Genomic DNA, 12132 nt, shown 5'->3' with positions numbered 1-12132 from the left:
CGTTTCAGTCTTCCTGGGTAAATCAAATTAACATAGGCGCAGGAGTGGCTGTGTGGTAAGTAACTTTGCTTCCCATGAGGCTTTGAGACTTCCCATGGTTCTTTGTTGTCGGTGTGCGCATGTGCCATTGTGTTGTGCACCGAAGAAGTCACGTCGTTCGTGAAAAATTGAACTTTTGAGGCTCGACTACAGGTAGGCGTTTGTTGTATTTTTTGAGGGCTTAGTGGAGTTTGTTGCCCTGTATTGAATATTTTTTGGCGAGCAACGGTCTCCACTCTTCTCCAGGCATTTGCCTGCCTGTGGTCGTCCATAAAGACTCACTTTGCTGTGAGAATTGTGTTTTTAAGGAGGCGTAGCCCCTCCGCAAAAATTAATTTCTTTACGAAAATTGTCTTCGGGTCTGTGAATTTCCACTGGATTACCAAGGAGTACCAAGGCAGGAAGGACTATTTTTGCAAGGTGGACGTGAGTGTGTTGGCTCTGTCCAATATTGAACTGAAAGAAAAAAGAACATCAGCATAAGACCGCAGAGGTAGGTGGTTTTGTTTTCGCTTGAGCTGGGTGTAATTTGTCAAATAGTAATTGTTTGTGTGTTGATAAATTTCGCCCAGCTCCGTGGTAATTCTGCCTGCTGCTGTTTGTTATTTTTTGTATTGGGAAAAAAAAGGCGGGGGGGGGGGCGTATTTTCGCCCGAACTTACTGGATTTTGCCATTGAAACTTGTTGAAGTTGGCCAGGAGTACCTGTTGGCCATTGATGTTTGCTGTGTGAACTGTTTTTCTTTTCTCTATCCTTCTGTTTTTTCTTTCTTTTTGGAGATGTTTTTGCGTTTCTTTTGAATTTTATTTTTTATTCATATTTTTTGAACTGACTCGTTTATTTCTTTTTGGACTTGTTAATTCATTTGGACTTTCCTTCTTTTGAATTGATTTTTAACATGGCAAATGCAAAAAGTGCCTTAGAATGGGAGGTGATCCCACCTAAGCAATGGATTGAAAGCCTTGAGAGAAGGACGGTGGTACTACGGACCTATTCAAGGTCGCGTGACGCTATCGCCCTCTTATTATTGGAGTGAGCTGGAAGAGTCGTTAACTTGTCAGACAAAATGCTTAGCAGTGTTTTGTCCATCTGTAAGTTCTGAGTTCAAATCCACTGAGGTTGGCTTTGCCTTTCATCTTTTTAGGGTTGATGAAATAAGTACCAGTACAGAGCACTGGGGTCAATATAATCAACTAGCCCCACCACATCACCAAATCTCAGCCCTTGTGCTTCTGGTAGAAAGGATTATTTTTATTATTATTAAGGTTACAAGCTGACAGAATCGTTACCACCCCAGGCATAATGCTTAGTGGTATTTCTTCTAGTTTATGTTCTGGGTTCAAATTTTAACAAGACTGACTTTGCTTTTCATCCTTTTGGGGACACTAAAATAAGCACCAGTTGAGTGTTGTGGGTCGGTGTAATTGACTTACCTTCTCCCAAAATCACTGGCCTTGTGCCAAAATTTGAAACCATTATTATTATCCTCATTGTCGATAAATTAAGTACCAGTGAAACACTGGGATCGATGTAATCCCAAAATTGCAGGCCTTGTGCCTACAGTAGAAAGGTTTATTATTATTATAATTATCATTATTATTATTATTAGGGTAATCGTTTGGCAGGCTGTTTATTCATCTCTATACAGAAAATCTCATGGTTTTTGAATTGTATAACTCTTGAATCAGTCCTGATCACACAAACCTGTGCACACACAGGTACACGACATAATGGCAAGACATGACTCATACATTTACTGTTCCAGCTAAGTTGGAATATGTTTCTGTGACGAATTTTCATCGCTCAACTGTCATCTAGTAATAAAACATTGCCATGAAAAAGACCATCCCATCTCTTTCTTCTCTGCTACATTAAAAGTGAATTTAACAGTTTTGTTTTCTGTTATTAAATGGCTAGAATCATTAGAAATAATATTTATATTCACAGCTATGTATTAAATATTTTCAAGATCGCATTCTGCGTTTATTTTATCAGTGTGTTAGTTGTTACAAATCATAAGAGACAATTTACTGAGATGAAATATAATCTGGTTTGTATCACTTATGAGCCTAACAATAGAAATACTATTTTGTGCCAACTCAACGCCTTTGTACTTCTGTTTTCAAGTTTCTTGGTATATTTGATTTTTTCTATTAACTATTCATAATTCTACTGTTATACCAGCTTTTTTTTTCTGTCATTAGGTTTAATATCAAAATTTAAAATACTATATTCTTTTACTCTTTTACTTGTTTCAGTCATTTGACTGTGGCCATGCTGGAGCACTGCCTTTAGTCGTGCAAATCGACCCCAGGACTTATTCATTGTAAGCCTAGTACTTATTCTATCGGTCTCTTTTGCTGAACTGCTAAGTTATGGGGAAGTAAACATACCAGCATCGGTTGTCAAACGATGTTAGATGAGGGGGACAAACATAGACACACAAACATATACACACACACATACATATATATATATATATATATATATATATAAAAATAAACATATATACAACAGGCTTCTTTCAGTTTCCATCTACCAAATCCACTCACAAGGCTTTGGTCAGCCCGAGGCTATAGCAGAAGACACTTGCCCAAGGTGCCACGCAGTGGGAGTGAACCCGGAACCATGTGGTTGGTAAGCAAGCTGCTTACCACACAGCCACTCCTACGCCTATATGTTGAAAATTTCTAAACTCATAATACCTGCAATGTGTGTAAGTCGAAATAGCTGCATTTATATATTTGGAAGCCTTTTCTCTGTGAAATTACAAATACTGTGTAAGCAAAACTGATCTCAGTATATTTATGCAGTTGCACGGAGGAAGTCTAGGCAGAGGCTAAATATATACTAAAATGTGTGTGTGAACCAGCAAAAGGATGTAAATATCAAGAAAATTAGAAACTTTGTTCTTTGCTAATGAAACTCCTTGTGATATTTGTTCTGCATCAAATTACAGACACTCACCTCAGAAATGTAGTGAACTGGGCAATTAGTTCATTGAAAACCTGTAACCAATGGTGCTAATGTTAATAATTTGTTATAATAAATAGCAGTATTATCAAATTTAAGTTGTCTAGACATTTAACAAAAAGAATACAAAATATTGTGAATGAATTAATTGCAAATATTTTCTTTGTAAGATGAGTTTGACATTAACATGAATCTGACTATGTAGGTCTGTTACTTTTTTCTGTCTCAAATGGGTGCTTCTTCTCTAATATACTAAACAAAAAGTCCTGTTGTTGTTGTTATAGTCACTGCCTACTTTGATACTTGGATTTTGGTGTACTCAGCTCACTTGTTGATCTTTTGACCCTGTATAAATTTCTGTTGCATAGTATGAGTTCCTACCCCTGTAGATATATACACATATGTGTGGTTGGTATATTTCTGGAGCTGGCAGAAACGTTAGCACACCAGGCGAAATGCGTAGCCATATTTCGTCTGCCGTTACGTTGTGAGTTCAAATTCCGCCGAGGTCGACTTTGCCTTTCATCCTTTCGGGGTCGATAAATTAAGTACCAGTTATGCACTGGGGTCGACTTAATACCTATGTCTGTCCTTGTTTGTCCCCTCTATGTTTAGCCCCTTGTGGGTAATAAAGAAATAGGTATATTTCTGATTAACTCAGTAGTGAGATATAAATATAAAAAATAGTATCCAGTTCTTCACACAGAGCAGCTTCCGTCTACACAGACCTCTGGATTATAGGGCTCAGTACACTTCCACTGCACCACCCTGTTCAATCAGTGATTAAGCAAATATATGTCGTATAATTTCTTATATTGTCTATTCTGGGTTACATTATTTCTATTACATCATCCATCATGCACAATGTTCATTACTTTATTTGTTTATTTCTATGCATTGGACTATTTCAAGTGTACGAAATATAATATCTACACCATACATGCTGCAGCATTGGTATTTTAATTTACTTACTGAAAGGCTAATGACATTTCACTTTGCCAATATTCCAAGAGTCATATTTGACAAACCACATACATAGATCTATTTATTGCAAGCTTTCCTGGGTGTCTTTTCATTTGCCATTTTCAAATCAACCAGAACCAAGTCAATTTTATAAAGGTTTCCCCAGTGCAGCAGAGCAAACCAGTTTGCTAGTATTATTTTGTAATAGAAAATGTAGTGAACTGGGCAATTAGAAATGTAGTGCTTTTATTCTTAACAACAAAATAACATGAAATGCTTATTAAAGAGAAGAGTTATCTTTCAGAATCTATCAATGTATTATTTCCTTTCATGAAATAAGAGCCTATTACAAAGGTTCTTAGATTTTCTTCAAATTTACACCATTTATTAGTATTCATGAGAGGAGTGATTCCTGAAAATCTTAGCTTACTGTAACCAGTAAGATTTTATGACCCTTTGAAGGTTTTAGACGATTTTCAAATTATTAAGTTTCTTTCATTTTTGGGGGCTCATCATTCCAAATAGGTTCAACACCATACCATGGAAAGCATGTTTCTTTCATCCCCATCATCTCTAGTCCCTCAGACACCAAAAATCAGTTCTTTTTAACTCAGATAATGTAAAAAAAATGCCAGCCAAAAATTGCAAAAATCCCTGTCTTAGGGGCTATTTTTAAAAGATTTAAAGTGGCGAGCATCCCATTTTCTCTAATTTTATAGTAAGGTCTGAAATCTTAACAGAACACATGAATTCATTTATTCAAAAGCCTTACAAGTGAATCAGAAAGAGAGATAACTGTTGACAGCAAATCAATTCCATAATCTTGGGAGAACAGTTGTAGTATTTATGTGTTTCTCATCAGCATTAGTAACATAGCTGAAATGAAATAGTTACAACTAGACGTGGTTTACCGGCACCTTAACTTCTTCTCTACAGCAACTGCTGACCTAATAGAATAATTAATTTAAATACCCAATAACGACTAGAGCATAGACTGAGCTATTAAAATAGACAGAATATCTAATCAACAGATAATCAGCAGATAATTACATTATCTTCGTTGAAGTTAATTATTAGATTGAACGGAAGACTGTTGGTGTGGTCTGGCTCAAACTTTTGCAGGAATATTTATATTAATTAGTAGCCTGGTGTCTTATCTGACTAAAGATATTGGTCTAGTTTATAGATTTAAATGCTAAGTTGCTGAGCAAGAAGTATATAATGTCCCACTAATTTATAGTATAACGTGAGACGAAGCAAGTAATTACAAGTGTGTCCTTCAGTTTCAGCCTTTAATTCATTCCGACATTGTTTAGCCCTAGGTCTGTCCTGACCAAGCACACACACACAACCAAACGTATTTCACTTATGACCAACCAGTTTATAATTTTTTTCTCTTTTTACTTTCACAGTATATCTAAGATCACAGTATCCTCTGTGTACATATTTTAGATGGTAGAGTGTTGTTTGAGGTAGATCTGTCTGCTATTATTATCAGGTTAAATGAACACATAGAAGCACTCTATATTTAGGTTAGGCTATAGTAATCTATGAAGGAGGAGGGCTCAAGAAGTAGACATTTTGTTTCCACTGCTAAGTCAAGGAGGGTTAAGCAGTGACCACAGCCCTTTAGTTGCAATACTGTATCAGAGTCAATGGAACTATATTTAGTTATAGATGGATTTTAAATAATGAATATTGGGTTTGGTGGTTTTTCTGGTGGAGAGATTAAGAAAGAAGGGAAGGAGATTTTGTTTTGGCTGGGATTGAATATATACTCAGCCACAGTAATGAAAGCATAATCAGCTATGGTAATGAGCACATACTGTGCCATGTTATGAGTTCATATGGAGACCCAGCAATGAGCACATATTGAGTCACAGTATTGAATGTATTTTGAGCAATGGTTGTGAAGACATATTGAGTCATGGCAATGAATGCAAACTGACAGTAATAAAAAGAAAATATGCAATAGTAATAGAGTACAGGCATGGCTGCACAATGTTTATGATGTGAATTTAACAAAGAATATATATATGTGGTTCCATCATCATCATCCTAGTCAGGTGTCACACTACGCAATGCTGTGGTCATCACGATGTTTTGCCACCTTCTCCTGTCCTCTATCCCATGGACAGCAGAGAATAAAGACAATCCTGTGGTTGTGATGTCTTTCAGCCAAGAAGTGGGTGCTCTGCCTCTTTTACATCTACCATTCACCTTGCCAGTTATGATCATTCGCTTAAGTCCATCCCGGCGCATGACGTGGCCAAAGAACCGTAATTTCTGCTTCATGATGTTTCGCTGAAGCGTCATCTCGCAACCGAGCTTTTCTGGCACCAAGTTGTCCGTCCTTCTCTCTATCCATGACACTCTAAGGATTCTGTGGTACCACCACATTTCAAAAGCGCTCACTCTTTTCTCGTCTGCCTTCAACATTGTCCACGACTTGCAGCTGTATGTTGCAATAGAGAAAGTGACAGCCCGAAGTAGCCTTATCTTCAGCAGCATTGACATGCCACAACTCTTCCAGACGTTCTCCATGTCTTGTACCGCTTGCCTCGTTATCACGAGCTTTCTTCGTATCTCTGGTGTACTTGATCCACTGGTGCTGATTGTGGATCCCAAGTACACAAAATCATCCACTTACTGAATCATCTCTCCATCTACGGTGAAGTCACCTTGGTCTGTCCTGTATATATATATATATATATATATATATATATATATATATATATATATGGTTCCATTGATCCCAATATGTTGTGGTACAGTTTAAAGGCCATGTTCATTGCCCTTCCATCCTTGACCAAACAGTAAAAACAAGGAAGTAAAATGTTTTCTTACAACCTCAAAGTGATTGAGATCTTGTTAATAAAACTTGTTAGACAGAAATGACCAAACTGGAAGTTTATAGAACCCCCCCCCATCATCATACATCTGTTTTCCTTGCTGGAATGGGTTCGGTGGTTTGACAGAAGCTGGCAAGGCTAGGAGCCACAAGTTCCATTATTTGTTTTGGCATGGTTTCTACAGTTGGACGCCATTTCTAACACCAACCATTTTACAGAGTGTACTGGCTGCTTTGTGTGTGTGTGTGTGGTACCATTACCAGTGTTTTTTATGTGGCCTGACAATTCCTAGTCCAGGGTTGTAGACATAATCTCTTGCTTGGATTAACGTGATCTCCTGGCCTTTGAATGGAGTTTACAAAGTTCATTCTTTGTAGGTATTTGGGCCAGCTATCCAATCTGAGGATAATCCCTTCCACCAGCACAGAGGCTCTGTAAAGAAAAAAAGGGCTGCACTTTCATTTGTAAACCATAATTTCTTTTATGGTTTTGTCAAGTAAAGTAGAATATCAATTAATTCTTGGATGACTATATTTCTGTGTAGGCTACTGCCAGTATGTTTCTATTAATTTAACTTTCAATATATATATTTTGGGGTTCTCTTAAATGTATGTAACTTATCTCTTGACTAACTGAAGTTTCACATTATCCTTCATGATATATAAAGACTTATTTTATTTAAAGATGAACATTTTAATGATATTGTTTGATAGAGTGCATAGCTCTGAGACCAAGGAATTATTCCAGGTCAGGCCATTACTTTTCTTTGTTGAGAGGGCACAGTTCCAGTGACATGGGTGTATGGTTATCAAATCTGAGGACAGAATAGGACAGATTTTTAACGAGCAAAACCAATGAGCAGGAGACCTTGAGGTAAACTACAAATGAGATGGATAATATCCATAATCTCAGTTGGTCTCATTTGGGGAACCAGCTTTTGTTAGGACTCTCTGGAGGGCATTTCTGAGGACTCTTTCTCATGACCATCACAGGAATAGAGGACTATTCCTCTATACAAAGGCGGAGAGCTGGCAGAAACATTAGCATGCCGGGTGAAATGCTTAGTGGTATTTCATCGGCCGTTACATTCTGAGTTCAAATTCCACCAAGGTCGACTTAGCCTTTCATTCTTTCGGGGTCGATAAATTAAGTACCAGTATCATTTTATGCACTGGGGTCGATTACATCGACTTAATCCCTTTGTCTGTACTTGTTTGTCTCCTCTACGTTTAGCCCCTTGTGGGCAATAAAGAAATAAGGAATAGAGGACTATGAAGACGGCTAAATGGAACATCTTAATATTGCAATGTTCTTAGGCAGGATGGTATTTAAATGGTTAAATGCGATTGTTATAATGTAGTTTCTTAGGGCAATCAGCCATAAAAATAAAGATAAAAAACGAACCTAAACCTAAATTCATGAAGGGCCAAACTTATCGGGTTAGAGCTGCACAAACTAGTGAGGTCACCAAATTGGAGCATTTTGCCATGTATCAAAACCCCTCGAGCATCATCATCATCAATTCCCTGGTTTTCAGATCTTTTATCCTTTACTTGTTTCAGTCATTGGATTGCAGCCAAGCTGGGGCACTGCCTTGAAAGGTTTAGTTGAACAAATTGACCCCAGTACTTATTCTGTTGGTCTCTTTTGCCAAACTATACCATGGGAATGTAAACATACCAACACTGGTTATCAAGTGATGGTGGTGATGGGGAGGGGGAGAAATACAAACACAGACACATATATGGCAGGCTTCCACAGTTTCCACCTATCAAATTTACGCACAAAGCATTGATCAGCCCAGGGCCATAAAAGACACTTGCTTGGAACTGAACCTGAGACCATGTGGTTGCAAAATAAGCTTCTCTTAATCTTACAGTCATGCAATAAATGACAAACAATCCCCAAACCCCAGAAACCCTCTTCTCTGTCAGCTTCAAAACTGCTGATACCAACATGGTTACAACAAAAACTAGATCTGGGGGTGATTGTAGAGATGCTAGAGCAGAGGTAAATTGTTGTTGTTTACCTCCAGCCCTGTAACTCTTGGTCAAAAGCAATCCAGTCGTGGCAGTCCAATCTGGTTTCCTATGTGTAGGGATCTCAGATGCACATTATCCAACATAATCTTTTAAGTCAGTAGGGTGTGATTTGAGGGAGATTTGCCTACTTTCTCCAGCAGATTGAGTGACCATGACAAAGCTCTGCTGATGTATATTTAGTGTACAAGAGGCAAGATGGAAGGGAGCCTAAGCCAAAACCCTTATGACTAAGAAATACAAACAATTCCTTCTAAGTAGATAGAGTAAGCATTCTTTCCAAATTCTACTACATTTTACATAGAATTTTTGCCCCACCCACTGAATGAGAAGAATACATGGGGGAGACTATATTAAGAAGACTGAATTGAAGGAAGGAACAGCTACTGAAATTGACAGCCAATTGGTCAAAATGGCTACTAAGGATACAAAGGTGAGGAGAACAGCTGAACCATTAAGAATATTTGCTGAAATGCAGAAAACATCTGGTGAAATAGGACATGTGTCTAGTGAATCAAGTAATACAAGAAGGAGCCATTCCTTATGACTGGTATAATAGTATTCCATATAACTGATATAATAGCAGTACCAATATTGGTTTCAAATTTTGGTACAAAGCCAGCAATTTCAGGGGAGGGGGTAAGCTGATTACACTGGCCTCCAGTGATCAACAGGTACTTATTTTATCAATCCCCAAAAGGGTGAAAAGCAAAGTCACCCTAGGCAGAATTTGAACTCAGAATGCAAAGAGGGACAAAATGCCATTTAGCATTTTGCCAAGCATGCAAACGGTATGGCTAGCTTGCCACCTTATTATAACAGTATCAATATCATAACTGCTTTGAAGGCCAAGAAAATCTTTGGAAGTAACTGCTGCAGAGGCACCAAATTGACAGACCAAGTTCTAAAAGTAGCATAAAGAATTATAACACAACTAACGAGGAAGAAAATTAGGTTTGATGAGATTTAATTCAGGTTTGTGCCAGGACTAAGTTCTGCTTGTGCCTTCTCTCAAATGAAACAATTACAGAAGCTCTTAACAGAACACAAGCTACTCACTATGTCTAGTATTCCTTAATCTGCAAAAGGGTGTGACACTACTAGTAAGTGGAGAACGGTGATCCTCAACCATTTTTGTCTGCAGACCCTTTTGGTTCCTATTTTACTTGGATGGAACCCCATAGCCATTCGAAGTTAAAAAATATCCTATTTTTATAATTATAAGGGGTGTGCTGAAAAGTTCCTGGCTTTGGGTAAAAGAAAATACAGGAGGATCAGTTAATCATGATTTTATTCAACATATTCCCCTCTCAGAAAAACTGAAGGACTGCTGCAATGAGTGTGTGACTCTAAGCTCTGTAAAAGAACTCAGAAGGGTGGGCTTCCAACCAAGCCTTTCACGATACCCTTAAAGCCAGGAGCAGCCTTGTGCTCCCAATACCAACCCATGCTCCTTCCATGTTGAGGATGCAATAATTGCTAATGTTAACCAATTCACATACCTTGGCTCATTCCTCAACAACATCCTCGATCTGACAGATGGTATTCAGCACCGTATTCATCTTGCCTCTGTTGCATTTGATCAGCTAAGTACTCGCGTCCTTCTCAACAAAAATATAAACATCAGAACAAGAGTGGCTGTCTACAATGCTGTCTGTGTCTCAATCCTGCTGTATGGTTGTGTCTTGGGTGCCCTACTGGCATCATATCAAAGCGCTCGAATGATTTCATATCTCTTGCCTTCAACAACTCCTTGGTTTACATTGGTGGAACAAGATTCCTTGTGCTGAGATATGTGGCCAAACAAAACAGCCAGCTCTTGGAGGTAATAATCGCTAACGCAGATGGATAGGGCATGTCATTTGAATGCCTTCAAATTGATTGCCCTGCCTTGTTATCTATGGCGAACTTACAGATTGAAGATGCTCTGTCAGGGGCCAGCACAAGCGCTTTAAAGATCACCTGAAGGCAATACTGAAAAAGTGTCAAATCCTTCCTGACAGTCTCAAATCAATGGCTGCAGATCACACTAGCTGGTGCGGCGCATACAAGACTGGCACCACCAAATTCGAAGAAGATCTACTGCAGAGCAAAGTGGCATGCTGTGCCCTGTGGCACGTGCAGAACCCTGGAAGTCAACAGCAGCAAAGCTTTACATGCTCTATCAGTGGACATATCTGTCTCTCCAGAATCGGACTTCATAGTCATCAGAGATCACATAAGTACAAATGATGTTTGGGAAAAATACTCATTACATTGTGATGTTCACAAAATTATGAAAACCAGGAACTTTTCAGCACCACCTCATAGATATTATCAGGAATATTTTTTTAAAAGTTGAATTATTTTGTGTATTACAGAAGTATAACCAATTTATTGGACATAAATTTTAACAGCAAAATCTTATATGGACCCCCAAAGACTATACTGACCCTGGTTGAGAACTGTGTAGAGGAATGGTTTGTTAGAGACCAGCAAGTCATACTGAAAGACGATGTGAGCACAGAGTTATCAACGAGCAAGATGTCATGGTGGTATATACCAGTCAAGTTTTTTTGGTTGGTCAGTCACCTCTGTTTATAGTGGCTCTATAAGCCAAGGAGATGAGCTTGCAGAGTTGTTAGAACACAAGAGAAAATACCCGGTAGTAAAAGTTCTGACTCCTTACATTCTGAGTTCAAATCTCACCAAGGAAAAATTTGCCCTCGTCACTATGGGGTTCAATAAAATAAAATAGCAGTCAAATACTGGAGTTTATGTAATCAACTAAGTCTCTCCGCTCAAAACTAATGACCCTGTACCTAGGCCATTGCAAAAGGTTTAAGACTGAGGTGTTTGTGTGTGAGGGGATTCTATAAAAACTAGTAAAACCAAGAAAGAACAAAAGATTTTGTTAGCAGAAAAGAAAACCGGATTCTACTACCATCTGTTGATAGGAATTCCATACAGTGTACCCACTATAAACTATGGATGCACAAGAAATACAGCTGGATCACAAGCAGGCTGACAGAAAAGGATTTTGTCTGTATCAGATGTAGTCAGCAGTAAAAGCATGTCAAATGCCTGAGAAATTCCTTGTGTTACCTTAGCAGCAAAGGAGAGTATTTGGGAAGTAGAGTAGCTTGTTGCCTCTTGCTGACAAAAGAGGGATTCTCTGAGCGAGTGAAAAGTAGATTGTAAAATGCTTGTGAATAAAGTATGATGTTGCATGGCAGCAAAATATTGGCAGAAGTGTACAAGGGCTGAGGAGAGGAAAACTGGTGTTG

Source organism: Octopus sinensis, linkage group LG16, assembly GCF_006345805.1.
Source record: "Octopus sinensis linkage group LG16, ASM634580v1, whole genome shotgun sequence".
NCBI lineage: Eukaryota > Metazoa > Mollusca > Cephalopoda > Octopoda > Octopodidae > Octopus > Octopus sinensis.
Note: the sequence above shows the minus strand (reverse complement) of the source record.